The sequence below is a fragment of the Triturus cristatus genome, chromosome 9, assembly GCF_964204655.1.
Source record: "Triturus cristatus chromosome 9, aTriCri1.1, whole genome shotgun sequence".
Taxonomy (NCBI): Eukaryota; Metazoa; Chordata; class Amphibia; order Caudata; family Salamandridae; genus Triturus; species Triturus cristatus.
In genome coordinates, this window is record NC_140592.1 from 194,408,448 (window position 1) to 194,427,284 (window position 18,837).

Genomic DNA, 18,837 nt, shown 5'->3' on the forward strand with positions numbered 1-18,837 from the left:
AATTAATGATTAATTGGTATTATTAGCATTTATTAATGTTTGTTATTGAAAAACAATTGGTTGCTAATTAATTATTAATAGGTAATTAATTAAACAAAAATATATTGGTATTTATAAATAATCAATTATTAAATCTTGTGTTATTGGTAATTAATTGTAATACTTGTTTTGGTATTAATAATTAATTAATTGTTAACAAAATATTACTTTATTATTTTCCCTACTTTTGCACTTACTTGAGTGGGAATAGTATTTTTTACCCTACTGCTTTGCAACGCTTTCCCTACTGTTGCACTCTCTGGAATGGGAATAGTAATTTGTATCCCTACGCTATCCAATGCTTTCCCTACTGTTGCACTCTCTGGAGTGGGAATAGTAATTTTTACCCCTACGCTATCCAACGCTTTCTCTACTGTTGCACTCGCTGGAGTGGGAATAGTAAATTTTACCCTCCCGCTATCCAACGCTTTCCCTACTGTTGCACTCTCTGGAGTGGGAATAGTAATTTTTATCCCTACGCTATCCAACGCTTTCCCTACTGTTGCACTCTCTGGAGTGGGAATAGTAATTTTTACACCTACGCTATCCAATGCTTTCCCTACTGTTGCACTCACTGGAGTGGGAATAGTAATTTTTACCCCTACGCTATCCAACGCTTTCCCTACTGTTGCACTCACTGGAGTGGGAATAGTAAATTTTACCCTCCCGCTATCCAACGCTTTCCCTAATGTTGCACTCTCTGGAGTGGAAATAGTAATTTTTATCCCTACGCTATCCAATGCTTTCCCTACTGTTGCACTCTCTGGAGTGGGAATAGTAATTTTTACCCTCCCGCTATCCAACGCTTTCCCTACTGTTTCACTCTCTGGAGTGGGAATAGTAATTGTTATCCCTACGCTATCCAACGCTTTCTCTACTGTTGCACTCTCTGGAGTGGGAATAGTAATTTTTACCCCTACGCTATCCAATGCTTTCCCTACTGTTGCACTCACTGGAGTGGGAATAGTAATTTTTACCCCTACGCTATCCAATGCTTTCCCTACTGTTGCACTCACTGGAGTGGGAATAGTAAATTTTACCCTCCCGCTATCCAACGCTTTCCCTACTGTTGCACTCTCTGGAGTGGGAATAGTAATTTTTATACCTACGCTATCCAATGCTTTCCCTACTGTTGCACTCTCTGGAGTGGGAATAGTAACTTTTATCCCTACGCTATCCAACGCTTTCCCTACTGTTGCACTCACTGGAGTGGGAATAGTAAATTTTATCCTCCCGCTATCCAATGCTTTCCCTATGTTTGCACTCTCTGGAGTGGGAATAGTAATTTTTACCCCTACGCTATCCAACGCTTTCCCTACTGTTGCACTCTTTGGAGTGGGAATAGTAATTTTTACTCTCCCGCTATCCAACGCTTTCTCTACTCTTGCATTCTCTGGAGTGGGAATAGTAATTTTTACCCTCCCGCTATCCAACGCTATCCCTACTATTGCACTTACTGGAGTGGTAATACTAAATTTTACCCGCCCGCTATCCTACGCAGAAAATTTATTAATTTTAATGTTATTTAAGTATTTTTAAGTATGTGTCAGTTAATTATATGTATTATTTCATTAATTTTACATTACTTTTCAAACATTAAAAAAATTCGATATTTTGACTAACTATATTATTTACAACGATATTTTGGATTCTATATTTTTGTATTTTCCTGTTTGGAGATAGGGAGTCGATATTTTGGTATTCTATATTTTGGCATCGATATTTTTGTAAGTCTATATTTTTGTAGTCGATATTATGTCAGTGATCCCCCTAAAGGACAACACTGCTCTGTCCACAGCCAAAGCCCTTGTGAAGGAATTTTTCCCTAGGTTTGGAATGCCAAGAATGGTGTGGAGTGACAATGGGAGTGAGTTTGTGGGTCAAGTGATGAAGAATGTGTGTGAGGGAGTAGGGATAAAGCAGAAATTCCATGCTGCAAATCACCCCCAATCAGCTGGATTAGTAGAGCGCTACAATGGCGCTCTAAAACTCAAGCTGGCCAAAATCCAAGCGAGCTCAGGTCTTAAATGGCCTGACACTCTGCCTCTAGCACTCCTGTCCACCAGAATGACCGTACACTCACGAGTGGGACTTAGCCCATACGAGGTCATTTTTGGCTGCCCGGCCAATGTATGGGGTGTGCCAAGACCGGCGAAATTCAGTGAAATCGAACATCCAGTACTGCTTGATTACTTGTATGAATTGACGGCTAAATTACGTGTTTTACACCAACAGGTGCACGATACTCTTCCCCAGGCCTCTGAGGCTCCAGGACACCCTATCGACCCTGGCGCGCGGGTCCTGGTAAAAAATTTTCAGCGCAAGAGCAACGATGAGCCTCGTTGGATCGGCCCTCATCTCGTACTTCTATCTACAAGATCAGCTGTTCGAGTAAAGGGGAAGAAGAACTGGATCCACGGCGCCCACGTGAAAAGGATCCCTTTGCCTCTGCCGTATGACCAGTGGGTCCAGGAGGGTATCGCAGACTCTGAAACAGACACTGTACCTCGTTTTGTGCCGTTCAGTGATGCACGCATAAAAGGCACAACTTCAGCACAGGAAAGTGACGATATTTTGCAAGAAGCTGTGCCACCGTCAATTCGATTGGACACCACAGAGCCTGAACTCTTGTTTCAAGATCAAACAGTACCTGGCCGTCTCCACTATAATCTAAGACCAAGGCCTATGGACAAATAAATATTATTTTTCTTTTACCTTTTTATTTTGTGATAACCAGAGCTCTCCCATCTGAAGGACTTTCTTGATTTTTGTTTTTCGAACCACCATCCGGGTTCAGCCGCAGGGTCGCGGTGCCAAGACTTTGGGGTACAGGCCGAAGACGTTAGGTCGACGGTTCTGGTTGGTCTAGGGCGTTCCCTGGACTGACAGGCGTACTCCTTAGCAGAAGATACTCACCCGCCGCGAGCAGCACGATTAGCGGATGGAGTTTTTCAAGATGGAGAGACCCGCTGAGGAAATGAACTTTAAAGCAAGAATGTGTAAAATAATGAAGAGCAAACGTTTTGTATTTTTATGCCTGTTTGTATTATGTAGTATGGTAGTGTTTACTGTAGGATTTGTATTCTTCTCCTCTCAAGAGCCCATTGCACCCACTGTACAGCCTATACCTCCTCCTACTATCTCCTCACACTCTTTTCACCCTCTGCCTGAACATGAACAAGCTAGACGATCAGAGTTTGTGAATAACTCGTTTATTCAGCTCCTGCACCAGCACCAACTAGTCATGAATACAACAAATTGCTGGGTGTGTGCTTTAATGCCACATACCATTAATAAGGGTATTCCCTATCTAGTGCTGCCGTTTAGTTACAATGGATCGTCATGGGCATTCCAGACCATGTTTCTCTTTGTATTAGATGCCTACTCCCCGCGACAACCGCGTTCCATCAGACCTAGCACCAATAACAAAGCTTTAATGAAAGGAGTTGCCGATATGAGCAGAGATATCGACGCATACTCATCTATTCCCAAAGAAGAGTTGAGAGCTTATGTAGGGTGGAACGCGACGGGGTATAGTATTAGTCTGGGTGAAAGGCAGCGAAAAATCTCATCCCCAATCTGGGACGTACCCCACATAGGTCGGTTCTGTTTGCAAGGTAATGGTCAGAATCCTAGAGCTCAACTGGGAAGAAGTGACTGTACACTTTTCCGTCACAGTTTTCCCCAGCGTTTTTGGCTGCCAAGGGTACATATTTTATCTGCAATGACCGAGCATATACATGGTTGCCCCCTGACTTCTCGGGCACATGTTATATTGCAAATCTGCTACCGCCAACATTCACTGCTGCCTCTGACTATCACAAGACCAGAGTTGTGAGAGGCGTGATTAGTAAGGAGGATACTGCCGGTCAGGAAGCGGGAGATTTCTTTTTGGGTTTCCTGCCGTTTTGGGGACCTATGGTCAATAGTAGGAACCTGAGACAACTGACTCGTGTGGTTGAATCCACTGTTAATGTTACGGCTGTTGCCCTTGGTAATTTGACAGCTGAGCTCCAAGCGGATAGCCTCATGACTTTGCAGAACCGCATGGTTCTAGACGTCATACTTGCAGACCGCGGTGGGGTATGTAAGGTTATCCAATCTAGTTGTTGCATTTTCATACCAGACAACGCTCCAACAGTTTATCAAGCCATCTCCAAACTACATAAAATATCTGAGTCCATACACGTGGATAAAGGAGATTGGTCACTGGTGGGGTGGTTCTGGGAACTGATATCTGCCTGGGGTTGGAAAGTTCTGATGGTCCTTGGAATGATCTTAGCCATCCTTTTCCTGTTCTGTCTGTGCATACAGTGTGCTCCTGCGATATGTGGCCTCTGTGCTACATTATGTGTAAGGAAACCTGTATCGAATAGCTAAGTAATAGGATGATGCTACAGCAACATCTCCATGACTTCATGAATATTGACCTAGACTCGGATTGAAATGAGTATAGTTATTGCCTATGTAAGGGCAAAAGGAGGGTCAGTCGTACTTTAGAATTTGGGACCACGTAGGAGGCAGGGCCCTACCCCTGTCTATCCCGGTATTAGCGAACCGCGAATGGTCAAGGCGGTATGTACAAGTGCTTTGTGTAACGTTTTAGCTATGAATGCACTGTGTATACGTTATTATACATCACTACGTGGGTTCCATCTTGAAGCGGTGGCCATCTTATGGTTGCCCTCACATAGGCTACATATCATGAAGCAAATACGGGCCTTTTAGAGCACATGTGCCTTCCTTTGACTTCTCTGTGACCTGGGCAGCTTAGCTCCGCTGCCCCAGGTCAGTCCGGTCCCACGAGCTCCCACGAGCTCCCCATCCTCTGGCCACCTGTGATTAGCATCAGGGCTTGACACACCATAAAGCCTTTTCATCTTACACGAGCTTCCAGCTAATCTCTTTCACACCTGACTGTTCCTGCTTTATGGCTTGTTTTACAAACAGGAGATGCTCATGTTTATTGGGGCCTATCGATATCTGATGTGGGATCTGAGCCTTGCTGGGTAAATAATTGCGGGCTGGCTTAACTGGAATGTGGGATGGTCATCATGACTCTGCCTTTTCGTTTGTAATGTATACATGTAATGGCCATATCGTAAACCAAGGAATGTGTGCCTGAAGCAGGATATTTTGTATTTAAGGAGAAGCCCGTTTCTGTGATTTTTAGCAGTCTCCTGAGAACATACACGCTGTTGTACTTCTAGGATACCTGTAATTGGTCTGCAGCCAATAAACTGATCTTTGACTTCACCCAGAAGACTCTGTGTTTCTGTAGGTCTGAAACAGGAAGAACCCGAAGTCATAGGGTGTGTTCCCCTGCACCACTGGGCTTAAAATTCCCAGTACTTCAAAAGAAGTTGTCATTTTCTTAATTTGTTCATGTTGGCTATATTGTACACATGTCAGGTTGCGTGGCACTGCCAGCACAGAGTGGGATTCTATCCACAGTATTGCAGGCAGGCTGGCCAGGGTCATCATGTATGTGTATTCTTCCTTTATGTGTGCCCAGTGGTGTATGTGTGTGGGCATCTTGTGATGACCAGTCATCCTAGTCCCATGGCTTATTTTCCATGTGTGCTCTTGGATGGTCAGGAAGTGTGCAGTGTACAGGGGGTTAGATTGTCGGCAGTGTTGATGTGTGCATGTCCCTGCATTGTCAACTACACATGTGTCACCCAGGAGTTGTATGCCTGTTTTTTTTATTACTCAGCCATGTGGATGTGGTTGTATGCATATGTGTGAGTTGTATGTTGTGCACTGTGCAGTGTTTTGGTGTGTCCTTGCAGTTCTGGCTGACTCCTACTTGTTGTTTTTTTCACTTGTGAGTATGCAGAGTGTGTGACTGGCAAGTCACTATTGTGTTTTGTTGATCATCCATGTGTCTTGTTACTGTTTGTGGTGACTGCAGACATGCTGCTCCACACTGCCATTGTGGTGGTGTTTTCTCATGCATTGCTGTCACATGGTGCCTTCTTGCCAGTGTGGCATGTTGTGTGTGGTGTCATTCCATCCCCTAAATGTGCTTCAGATGCCTACCCATTGTAGGTCTGCACTCCCTCTATTTGTGTATCATACACTCCTGCCATGTCCCCTACTGACATGCAGTACACTTCACTTTGATGTCAGCTGTCCCCTTGGTTTACATGTGTGTGTGCCTCCCCATCACTTCATTTGTGACACTGTGCTTTGTGGTGCAATTCTTTGGCCAGGATCAATGTATCACTCAGGGCATTTCCCCAATGGGTTGTATGTGATGTTCTTTTGCTGTTTGGCAGTCATGGTTGCTCATATGCAGTTCAACTGTGTGTGTTGCTCAGTCCTCTGGTCAAGTTGTTTCCAACTTTGTGTCCCAGACATATGCATCTGTTGGTGTTGTATTGGATGTGTGTTGGCTGTGGTATTGCTTCACTTCCTGGGTGTGCTGTTGTCTTTGTGCTGTGCTGATTGGTGTTGTGTGGGTTGATGTTCTGTCACTCATGTCTGTGTGTGGCTGGAATGCTTGGTGTGCACACACTGCTTGTTGTGCATGCAGTGCTGTGTGTGTATGTTGCCTTGTCATTGCCTGATGTGCATCCCCTGATGTCCTGCTGTGTTTGCTATGTGATTGTTTTGCCTGTGCATCTGTTGTTTGTTTGATGTGGCTGTGTTGTTCTGTGATGGTGCACTTCTTGTGTGTGTTGTGATATGTTGTCTGTGCATTGTTCCTGAGTGATGAGGTTGTGCACTCCTGTTGTGTCTGTGCTCCAATTACCTTTCCACAATTTAGCTGCACAGGGCATGTCTGTTCTTATGGTGGCTCTGTGTGTGTTTCTGTTGGCTTATGTGTTTGTCTGTTGTTTTTGTGCAGACATTTGTTCTGGCATCCCTGTGTGTGTGTTATGTTTGTGGCTACCCACAGGGTGTGTGATTGTTTGTGTGTGTACTGAATGGCCTTCAGTGTGTTTGGCACTGGTGTTGTGTGCTGCTGCTGTGACGGGGGTATGTGTGTAGATTCCTACTGGTGTCTGGCAGTCATGGGGTGTGTCAATGGGCCCTGTGTGTTGTGCTGCTGGTGTAATCCTGTGAAGTAGCTGTATACATGTGTGGCTGTTCACAGTTTGACTTTAGGGCCTTCCTTTCATCCTTGTGCCTATACATGGTTTGTACCAGCCATGTGTGCTTTGATGGTCTCAGGGTGTTGTTCTCTGTTCCTTGTCTTGCATGTGATGTACACATGCTTGTTGTGTGTCTCCATTGCCTTACATTTTTCTGCAGCCCACTTTGGCTTTCCTATTTGTACTGCTCCATTGCAGTTGGCATGTGGGGTGTGTATGTGTCTGTGTGTCAGTCTGTGGTATGTATGTGTGACTATGCAGGCTGTCTGTCCATTTGGATGTTTGTTCCTTGTATGTGTTCATTTGGTGTTTGTACTCATTTTTGTTTCCTTGGGTGTGGTGTTGTTGTGGTGTGTGTGTTTCCCTAGCCCTGTGCTACTGTGCTGTGTGGTGTGTGTTCCTGTGCAGCCACTCCTGCAGTGACTGTCTCCCTGGTTGTTTGTTGTGTGGTGCAGGGTGTGGATTCACCTGGCTGGTTGTTGTGAATGGGGGTGCACAGGAGGGGCACATGGCATGTGCCTTCATGGGGTGTGCTAGTGTGTGGTGGTAGGAGGTGTGGCTCTGTGGTCTTTGTGCCCTGCCCACGCCTGGCACTGGCCCTGCCTTCTGCATTGTGTGCATGTATTCCCTTGTGTTCACCGCTGCGGTGATGTGACCGGGACATTGCTGCATGATTGCGGAAGATGTGTGTCCAGGATGCAGAGGGGTGACTTGGTGGCAGATGGGTGCCCTTGTAGATGTGTTCCTGTCCCCACCAGGGTGTCTGATGTGGATTTGGACCCTGTATCAGCCCATGTGTTGTGTGTTGTGTTTGTGTTGTTGCGTACCTGCGGGGGCATCCGCGGCAGTCCATGAGTTGCGGGTGATGTAGCAAGTACAGCACCGGAAAAACGTGTGGAGCTGGATCCATGGCGGTTGTGACCGCTGAAGTGCGTCTGCTTGTTTGGGCCATCCTAATTGGTGAAGCGGGGCGGACGTCATTCTGCACGGGGGTGAGTCTCTATTGGCTCCCACCTTCGCGGTGGCGGGCACACTTAGATGGCGGTGCGCGTCGGGCGGACGGGAAATTGGCTATGTTTGGCCATACTAATATGACGTGAGTACCGCTGCTCGCGAGTGGAAAAATTCATTTTTCCGCATCGCCAGCACCGCAGCGGTGCCACTGCCCGATATCCTAATGGACCCCAAGGTTCTGGACACAGACGCCAACCACAATTCTGCATTCCATGGAATGTGTACAACAGTACCCTAGCCCAACAAGGCAAAACCAACAATGCAGTGCGAAGGATGGAAAAATGCCTTCCAATCTACAATGGGAAGTAGTCAACCAACCCTACTAAAATATCTAGGAACTATACATAAAGAACAGAGTTACCAGGAACAAAGGGCCTGCTCATGACAGCACCACCAAAGCTGTGCATGTTCTATTCGCTAAGTTCAACTCGTGTCTAGTGGGCTTTTCTTCTGCCATTCCCACAGCAGTGCCCTGGAACTGGGCACCATGATGGGAACGCAAAAGCAGTTCCAGCACGGCATTGACTGTGAAGTTAATGCCGTGCTTGAACTTGGGGTAAATGCAAACAGTGGGGCACATGTTGTGCCCCTGAATGCATCCCCATGGTGACGAGGGGATGGGGGCCACTTTGTTTACCCACTTCCAGAATCTCATGGTAGGCTCACTGTCATGAAAAGGCTGGCAATGGGAAAACTCATATGCTTTACGGACCACAGAGGTCCCACCTTACACATTGGATACCCATGTCTGCTGCGCCACCACCAGGGAATGGCGGTTCCCTTGAGCAGTCGTTGCCGCGGTGGTGGTCCAAATGGCCACATCGTAATATGGCGCCAGACTCATAATTTACCCCTTCGACTCGAACAATCCATAGCACAACTATGCCCTAAACTAACTAAACAAACTAAAACAATGTATAAACATTTGCAATGCAAAGTTAGACTATATCTATGTCTAAATTCTAAAGGTCTAAAATACCTAGAAACCATAGCAAAACCTATACTCTATACTAGCCTGTAACCAAGAAATAATTTACCAAACATAAAAAAATTCACACTAAACCTAACTTCTTATATATTTTCTAAAATATAAAAATACTAATATTAGATAAAAAGACTTTCAATAATATTTGACATAATAAAAATGTTTTTAACATTAAAAATATAATACAAATGAATTATAACCAAAGCTAATATTATTCTCCACAACAATTAAATAGAACAATGCATTTCAATTACAAACATCAAAATACAAACAAATAGATACATTTCCCCACACATTTTTTAAATTGTTTAAATACTTACAGTTTTGTAGCTGCAGACCTTTATCCAAAAAATTTATAATCTGACATAAATCCTTCCAAATCCATTTTTCAAAGGTAAAGAACCCATAAAATGGAAAAATGCAACTGTGACAAAAATAAATCCTCTGAAATATTCTTCTGTAGTGTAGAACCATAAATAATCCCCCAAAAATTGAAACACTCCAGGAAACCCCCAAAATAAATGAATATTTAATAATAATTAGTTTATGTTGATGTAATACACATTTTCTTTAAAAAGAAAAGTAGAAATCATCCTCTGATCAACTCCAAATCATGAGCTAAAGCACTTATAAAAATGAAAAACAATTCCCTCTTGCACGAATACACATGATCACAGTCCTGGGCACACATAGTGGGGGTATAACAATGGTGTGGAAGTCTTCTTCAAATTACAATTGCAATCGTCAACACCAGTGTAAAGTTGAAAATGTATTTAATGAAGCAACGACGGATATGAAACAAACAACCAGCAGACACGTGTTTCGTCACTAGAAGTAGTCCTGTGACTCTTCAGGGCTGGTAAGGATACAAAACATGGGGTGAGGGGGTAATCGGGAAACAATCGGAAAACCTAGTTGTTGACATATCAAATGGGAGCAAGGGGGAGGGAATCACCCTCAGTGCATGGTGATTGGTGACTTGTGTGTAAGTGTCACTCTCATGGTCTGATCATCTTGAATAATGCACGGGAAAAACATAGTAAATAGAGTGGCGTGACATGGTACAATGATGTGGGCAAACATGTACGCAAGTGACATGATGGGTGTCGTGTGCTCTTTCAGAAAGGTAAGTAAATGCCCAAAACATCCAATTAAACAGTAAGTACACAATAATTCAGCGACGAGTGACATTGCGTCTGTTTGTGGTGGTTATTCTAACATAGAATAATACACTGTCTGAGGGTGGAGAGAGACTGAGGAGGAAAGGACTGGGTCTAGGCTAAAAGGAGACAGAGGGGGGGTGATGGGATGAATAGGGAGCATGTCTAGAATTAGTGTTAAAAATACTGAGCCAGGAAACAACCTAGGGGAAGGTTGGGTGATTACTTGTGTGGCTTTTGTAGGGATAAGAAGAACAGGCCCCTGCATGAAGGAGGAACACGAGTAGAAATAAGAGCTAGCCCAGAGATAAGCCCACAGAGTAAGGGGATCAAAAGTGAGGGCCATTAGCAAAATGTCAATGATGCTCACCATAGAGCCTTGATAATTTAAACCCGGCCAGGGGTGTGTGGTAGACTTGAAAGAAATGGATGAGGTGGGGGTAGGCACTCCTTGTAGGTAGTCGGCACGGTGTGAGTGCCGCGTGAGGATAAATGATGCGGGCGGGCGGTAGAGGCCGCTGCGGGAGAAAGCGAAACTGATGAGGGTGATAGCAACAAAAGCAAGACAAGGTAAAGCAAACCGGGTGTGTACTGTCACGTAGTCCATGAGAGTTGTTAGGAGGAGCCGGGGCGGGTGCGCTGATCAGTGGTTGGACACGTGTATGCTGTAATGATGGGATTAGGAGATCAGGGGGAGGAATAAAGGAAGCTAGTTGTGCCAGACTTGAAAAGTAGGTGGACTTACCCCAGGATCTGTAAATGAGATCGTCCAGTGTCTGGCGGAGGGGAGGGCTTGAGGGCCGTGTGGCGGCGTGAGATGGGGAGCTGGAATAAAAGGGGCGAGGGTGTAAGGGAAGGAGTGAGGCTGAAAAGGGTGGAAGAGAACGAGAGGAAAGTATCTTACCCTCAGAGTAGAGGAAACTTGGCGATCCACTATGCCTAAGCGTACTGGAAGGCAGGTGGGCCTGTAGGAGGACAGGGGAGAAGCGGAAGAGAGTTTAAGTGATTAGTAAATGGCTAAGGTGAGGGTTGAGGCAGGAAGGTGAGAAAACGCGATAAACGCAGCTTACCTGCCGGGTGGTTCTGAGGAGGCCAGAAGACACTGGTACCATCTGGCTGCCGTAGGTGGGACTGAGTGGAAAATAGTGTGTGCTCTTATGCCGGCGGAACTCTCAACAACTAGAACGCGAGTCGGTACATCATGTGATCTGGGAGTACGTAGCCACCATGTTGGTAAGGGTGGGATCAGGGAGGAGGGTACTGCGCATGTGTCACTGACCAGGTGGTCTAGACAAGCATGACCGTCATAATGGTTCAGGGGCGGTCGAATGCACGTTAATGCGCATGTGTCATGACAGGAAAGGAAATAGGAGGCAAAATGGCCAAAAAATAACACCTCGCCCGGGTGAACCGAGCGAACATAGGAAAGCAATGGTGGTAATGGTTCTTTGTGACACATGCACGGCGGTCGTGGGCAGAATTTAGCGCCCCGCTGGGTGAACCGAGCGTACGAGGGATGCTGGTGGTGGCAACAGTACATAGTGGACATATGCATGGTGGTAGACTAGGTGATGTAGTCATGTAGTCAGAGGGGGGAGAAATGAAAAACACAAAAGATAATGTGCAAGTGGTGTGCAGGGGAGGTAGGGAGGAGGGAGAGAGGCACACAGGGGGGAGGCAGACTGATAGCACATGTTGTGACATATGTATGTCGAGGACCGTGCCTGGGTGGCACAATAAAGCTGCGGTAGTGGGGGCATCCCACAGAACCTGGGTGCGTAGGCCAAACCAGGGAGCATGAAGGTTAGGCATGCAGTGACAAGAAGTATACTAATAAGATTGTGAATATGCAGTATCTAGCTGGGTAGAACAATTGCACCATTGTGACATAGTTGGTTGTCCGAGATGCACATGCAGTGACAAGAGGTAATTAACTGTATAAATTCAGTATACAGTTTTTAGTTGGGCGGTCATTCACCCAAAAAGTAATGTAACTCATGGTCCGTATTGAGTCCGTGTTGAACCGTCCGTAGACGCATGATCCACGTGGCTTCCAGGTATCTGAGCTTTAGTTCCCTGTTGCCGCCCCTGGCGCTGACCGCTGCCGTGTCGAATTCAATGAAGGAGATCCGTTTCTTTGCGCCTTGGTTGGGGCAGGTGGCTGCGTGGACTGCCATGAGATATCTGGTGTCTTGGTGTTGTAGGGCTCTGATGTGCTCTCCAATGCGTTCTTTCAATGGTCTCATTGTCCATCCGATGTACCAGTGTTTGCAGGCACATTCGAGAATGTACACCACAAATTTGGTGTTGCAGTTAATGTTATGCTTGATTTGGTATTGTTGCTTGTTCACAGCTGTGAAGTTTCTGACACCATGTTGGGCTAGCCTACAGACCCCGCAGCAGCCGCATTTGAAGAAACCTAGATTGTGAGTGGTGAGCCACGAGGGGCTGGTGCCGGGACCTGGTACTCTAGGGCTGAGTCTTGTTCTAAGTGTTCTGCCTCGTCTATAGGTGATTTGAAGTTTGGGAGGGATGACCTCTCTGAGAGTGGCGTCTGCTAGTAAAATGCCCCAGTGTTTGTTGAGGCTCTTCCTCATTGCTAGACCCATGTCACTGTAGTCGTAATCCGTCTGAGTGGTTGGTCCTGTTCAGTGTTTCTTTTTTGGTTGTGTAGTGTCTCCTGCCTCTTTTTGTTCTTGATTCTCTTTTCTGAAGTGCAGATAGTGCGAGCACTGTAGCCTCTAGCCTTGAATCTGTGTTTCATGTTGGCCAAACATTTCTGGAGCTCAGATTCCTCGCTACAATTCCTCCTGGCTCTGACAAATTCTCTGTAGGGAATTGCCTGAATTTGATGGGTGCGAGCTTTCAGCGTGCAGGATGGCATTGCATGCTATGTCCTTTCTATGCAACTGACTGTGTAATGTATCTGACTTAATGTAGATTTCAACATCCAGAAAGGTGATAATGGAGGTGCTAGAGTTACTCGTGAACCTTGTGTTCATGTCGTTGGAGTTGAGATGTGTGCAGAATTCATCAAGTTTGTGTTGTGGCCCTGACCAAAGTAAGAGACAATCGTCTACGTAGCGTCCCCAGTACATTATGGAGTTTACCCACAGTGCCCCTTTGGTGCTCCAGATCCATTTGGATTGCAGGACACCCATGTACAGATTTGCAGAAGTGGGTGAAAACTTGGAGCCCATGGCTACACCCTTGTTCTGTTTGTACCAGATCTTGTCATAAAGTAGCTGGTCTGTTGTGGAGTAGGCAGATTCCAGCCCTAATCCTGGTTCAATGGTGGTATAGAGAGAAACTACATCCAGGGTGGCTAGGATCATCCCAGGTTGCCATTGGACATGAGACAGGATACTCGGGATGTGTTTAGTATCTTGTATGTATGAGGGCAGGTTCCTGACCAACGTGCCAAGTAAGAGGTCCACATATTGCGCAGGTCTCTCCATTGGTCCGCCAATACCCCATACTATAGGTCTCCCTGGAGGGAAGGGTGCTGACTTGTGTATTTTGGGCAAGGTGTATAGCCAGGGGAACGCAGGCCTGTGAACTTTCAGATAGAGAAGTTCCTGATCGCCAATAAGACCCAGCGTATGCCAATCAGATAAACATTTGTTGCACCCAAATGCACATAACTAATTAACTACAACTCTATTTATCTGAAAAAATACAACACACTATCACTACTCTGATCACACTACACTACACAACCACATTTAATGTAACCCACTACATACCCTATATAACACCTAATTACCTCCCCCTACTCTTAAAATAGCTTAGAAATTGGAGAAATTAAACTTACCTTAAACGTTCCAACCAGCCACTGCCCATACAGGTAAGAGGGGTGGGGCGGTGGGGCCCAGTGGGGGTTGATTTTGACAGCCAATGACAAGGGAAAAATACATAAATAATTAGTTTTTCCACATCGAAATCCCCCCCACCAGGCCCCACCCCTCTTACCTGCACGGGCCGTGGGTGGCTCCAACACAGCTCCCAAAAGCAAGCTTCCTTCTGCCATATAACCCTGGGCGTTATACTACGCTTCGCCCACGTAGTGTACGTAGCGCTGCCTGCTTCACAGTTTTCGAAGTAGGCAAAGCAGGCAGCGCTACGCACACGCCAGGGCGCAGCGTAGCTGCCGGCCACCCGCCACCCGCCTCCTGCCCGCCCTCCTTTTAAAATAATATGAGGCATGATAAAATAATTAAATGTCCGCGCATGCACATTTGTCACAAGAAGTTGGAAACGAGGGAGAGGGAGCCCCGGAGACGCCGCGCTGCAGGTAAGTCTTTACATTTAATTATTTTATCATGCATGATATTATTTTAAAAGGAGGGTGGGCGGGAGGTGGGCGGCGCATAGTGGGGCTACGCGGAGTGCGCGAGTGTGCGTAGATTTGGGCACACTACGCGCTGCTCAACGTAGCCCCACTACGCCCAGGCTTACTGCAATACCAACCAAATAAAAGTGGCAATAGAATGCAAAATGCACTTGCTCCAAACAAAAATGGCTGCCTAATTAAACTGGAAAAAAGACGATTTCCACATTGAACCGAATTTAAAAAATAAGTAAAAGAAACATTTGAATAATACAAATGTTGTAAACAATTTTTAAATGTAAAATATTATTGGAAAATTTATTTTAAAAATTGTACAATATATAGTAAATACCAAAGCCATCCAGGCAGAGGCAGGTTGCAGTCACATAACACTCACAAGTAATGTGGCCAAACTCAGAGAGTCAGACTGCCACCCTTCCACTCAGAACCTACAGAGATCAGCTGCAGCGTGCCTCAGGGCTCTTCCCTGAGCCCCGCTCTCTTCAACATTTTGCAGCCATTATCAGAAACCGACGAAGCCCAGCTGATTCTCTCCCCTCGACGAATCAACCTCTGCCAAGAACAACTTCCACAATGGAATGCCACTTGGATGAAGGACAGCTGCCTCAAGCTCAACTCAGACAAGACCAAAGTCCTCATCCTGGGATCCGCACCCTCCACTTGTGTCGACTCCTGGTGGCCCACATCACTCAGAATCCCCTCTGTTAGACTTGGCATCTTTGGCATGGTTTCCACCAATGTTTTGCCTCTACCTCCTGTATTTTTTATGTTGTGCTGGATTTCATTTTAGCTGGTTTGGGCACTTTGCCACTGCTGATCAGTGCTCCCTGTGTTACAATTGGTTGTCCCTGATTGGCATATTTGGTTTACTGGTAAGTCACTAGTAAAGTGCACTGAAGTGTGCTAGGGCCTGTAAAACAGATGCTACTAGTGGGTCTGCAGCACTGATTGTGCCACCCACATGAGCAACTCTGAAAAGGTAACTCAGACCAGCCACTGCAGTGTCTGTGAGCAGTTGTCAACTGCCATGTCGACTTTGCAAGTGCACCCACTTGCCAGGCCCTAACCTTTCCTTTTCTTTCATGGAAGGCACCCCTATGGTAGGCCCAAGGTACCCCCGGGGGGGCAGTGTTTGTGAAAGGTAGGACATGTACTGGTATGTGTGTGACATGTTCTGAATGATAGTGAAATACTTCCAATTTCGATATTGAAAGGCTATCTTGGCCCATAGGATACAATGGGAAATGCTTTGTAACATCTTAGAAGTATAACTTCCCATTGGGACAAGATAGATAAAAAAAGAATTTAGGCTCTCTGAACTCAGGATTTCATAACACATCTTTTAGTAAAGAAGGTTTTTTAATTATATGTTTAAAATTGCCACTCTTGGAAAGTAGGCATTTTCTTGCATAACCATCCTTTGTACCTTAGTTGGGCTGAGGATTGACAAAGGGCATTGCTGCTCACTTGGACAGCCAATATGGAGCAGGAGGTACCCTTTTAGATGTGAGAGCAACTCTACGAGACAGTGAGAGGTACCGGAGCTGATATAATGTTTGGCAGCCTACTCAGCAAACCCCAAAATACAAGACTGTATTCTCTACTGATGACAGTTAATAAACCACAAACACATGTCTAGAGATCAGCACTGTCTGCGCCAACCTTGACAGAACACTCAAAAATATCGGAGCGAGCTACAAGAGACTGCATTTTCCAGAATGCCAGGGGCAAACCTTGCCTACGAGGTCAGCGGTGTGCTCCCACATCCTGTTGTCTATTTAAAATACTCCCGTGAGTCATTGAGCTGAGGAGCTCGTGGATGAAGCACCAGCGCCAGTGAGAGGTACCGGACCTGATATAATGTTTGGCAGCCTACTTAGCAAACCCCAAATACAAGACTGTATTCTCTACTGATGATGGTTAATAAACCAGAAACACGAGTCTAGAGCTCAGCACTGTCTGCACCAACCTTGGCGGAACACTTGAAAATATCAGAGCGAGCTACAAGAGACTGCCTTTTCCAGAATGCCAGGGGCGAACCTTGCCTGAGAGGTCAGTGGTGTGCTCCCACATCCTGTTGTCTACAAGACACTGTGTTCCTCTTCAATTAACTTTATTAGTGTTTTTAATGGCAACGACCCACATGGCAATTATGGCACTACTGGTTTTGTTTGCTTGCCGTCATCTACACGAAGGCTGCCCATGAAGAAGGGTGTGTTGCCCGAAATGCGATGGCAGTGTGAATCTGGATGAGGATTGTGTCCGTGATAGCTGCCTTTTCTGTATAAGTGATTACCTACCTGCGTGTGCTTTTCCTTCGTGGGGCAACTCTTGAGTTTGTTTGTAATGTGGTTGGCCCAGCCACGGATTAGCACCACGGCAAGACCCAAGCGGGTCCGTTGCTGCTTACTTGGACAGCGAATATGGAGCAGGAGGCATTCTTTTAGATGTGAGAGCAACTCTACGAGACACTGTGTTCCTCTTGACATAATTTTATTAGGGTTTTTAACTGCAGCGACCCACATGGGAATTACAGCACTACTAGTGGCATAATGCTACAAGGTTGCTCACCTGATTCTTATCATGGCAATAAACGGAAGGAATATACTGGTTTTGTGTGCTTGCCGTCATTTACACAAAGGCTGCCCATGAAGCAGGGCGTGTTGCCCGAAATGCGTTGTGAATCTGGATGAGGATTGTGTCCGTGATAGCTGCTTTTGCTGTGTAAGTGATTACTTACCTGCGTGTGCTTTTCCTTCGAGGGGCAACTCTTGACTTTGTTTAAATATATATATATATATATATATATTCACTGAAAAAAACATAGGTTTCAGGGACGTTATGGTTAGTTGGACATTTCACTTGTACAAAACCAGAGAAATTCGGCTGTTATAGTTAGTTCAGATAACTATAACTCGCGCCCCCGCAATGCACTGCTGATGACATCACATATTACATCATTCATGACATGGTAAGTGACATCACTGATGACATCTCAAGTGACATCACTGATGACATCACTGATGACATCATCCAGTGGCTGTGTGTTTCTGAAAAGTTTAAGTATGTTTTTTATATCTATCTATATCTATGTCTATATCTATATAATATCCCAAGAAACAAAGTCTGTTTCGTACGCTCTCAGGATAGAAGGCACAGCACAAAATCCAAGTCCAAGTTTATTGCACGATACGGTTCGACTGAGTCGAAACGCATCGTGCAATAAACTTGGACTTGGATTTTGTGTTATGCCTTCTATGCTGAGAGCGTACGAAACAGACTTTGTTTCTTGGGATATTGTCGAGCCGGATTGCTCTGCCGGCGTGTACGCCACCCTTCTAGGGTCTCTGATCTCCAGAAGGAGCAACGTTGTGACTTTATATATATATATATATATATATATATATATATATATATATATATATTGCAATTTCTCGTACTGCACAGCATTCCTTTCCTGGAAAACAGACGATACGGACCCTCATTCGTAGTGCTGTAGTTTTATTTCAGTTTAACGCCCAGCACCGACCGCCATTACGCATTTCGGTCTCACGATATATATATGCCAAGGTGTACTGAAGAGTAAGTGGGTGTATAAGTGTTTGAATGGAGGATTTAGTAAGTGTGTGACTGTCTGTATAAGTGAGTGATTAAAAGTGTCTTAGTGAGTGCATGAGCTAGTGACTAAATTGTGGCAAGGTCCGAATATAAGCGATCATTATGTAAACGTAAAGCGGAAATTAAACAAGAAGCATGGGTTGATCTGTTGACTGTGTTGATGTGCTTAAGAATAGTGCGAAATTTTGGGAAATTGTCAACAGACCTTTCTTTTCTGGCCGTGGGGGTAACACGGTCGAGTGCAACATTCCGAAGAGTTTTGGTTTACTCATTTTAAACAAATCTACGGGCATCAACTTGATCAGGTCAATACAGGCTCCATTTGTTCAAAAGGAGCATATAATATAACATTTTCTACATATGAGGTGGCTGTGGCCATAGCCCAAATGTCCTGCAACAAAGCACCGGGCCCGGATTGAGCCCCTGCTGACCTTTTCAGGTCAGATATCAATTTATGGTAAAAAATATTGGCTAATTTTTTTAATTCGGTCTGTTCAAAAGGACTGCCTAAATCCTGGTTAACATCTACTATTGTTCCTGTTTTTAAACAGGGTGATAGACGGGACCCAA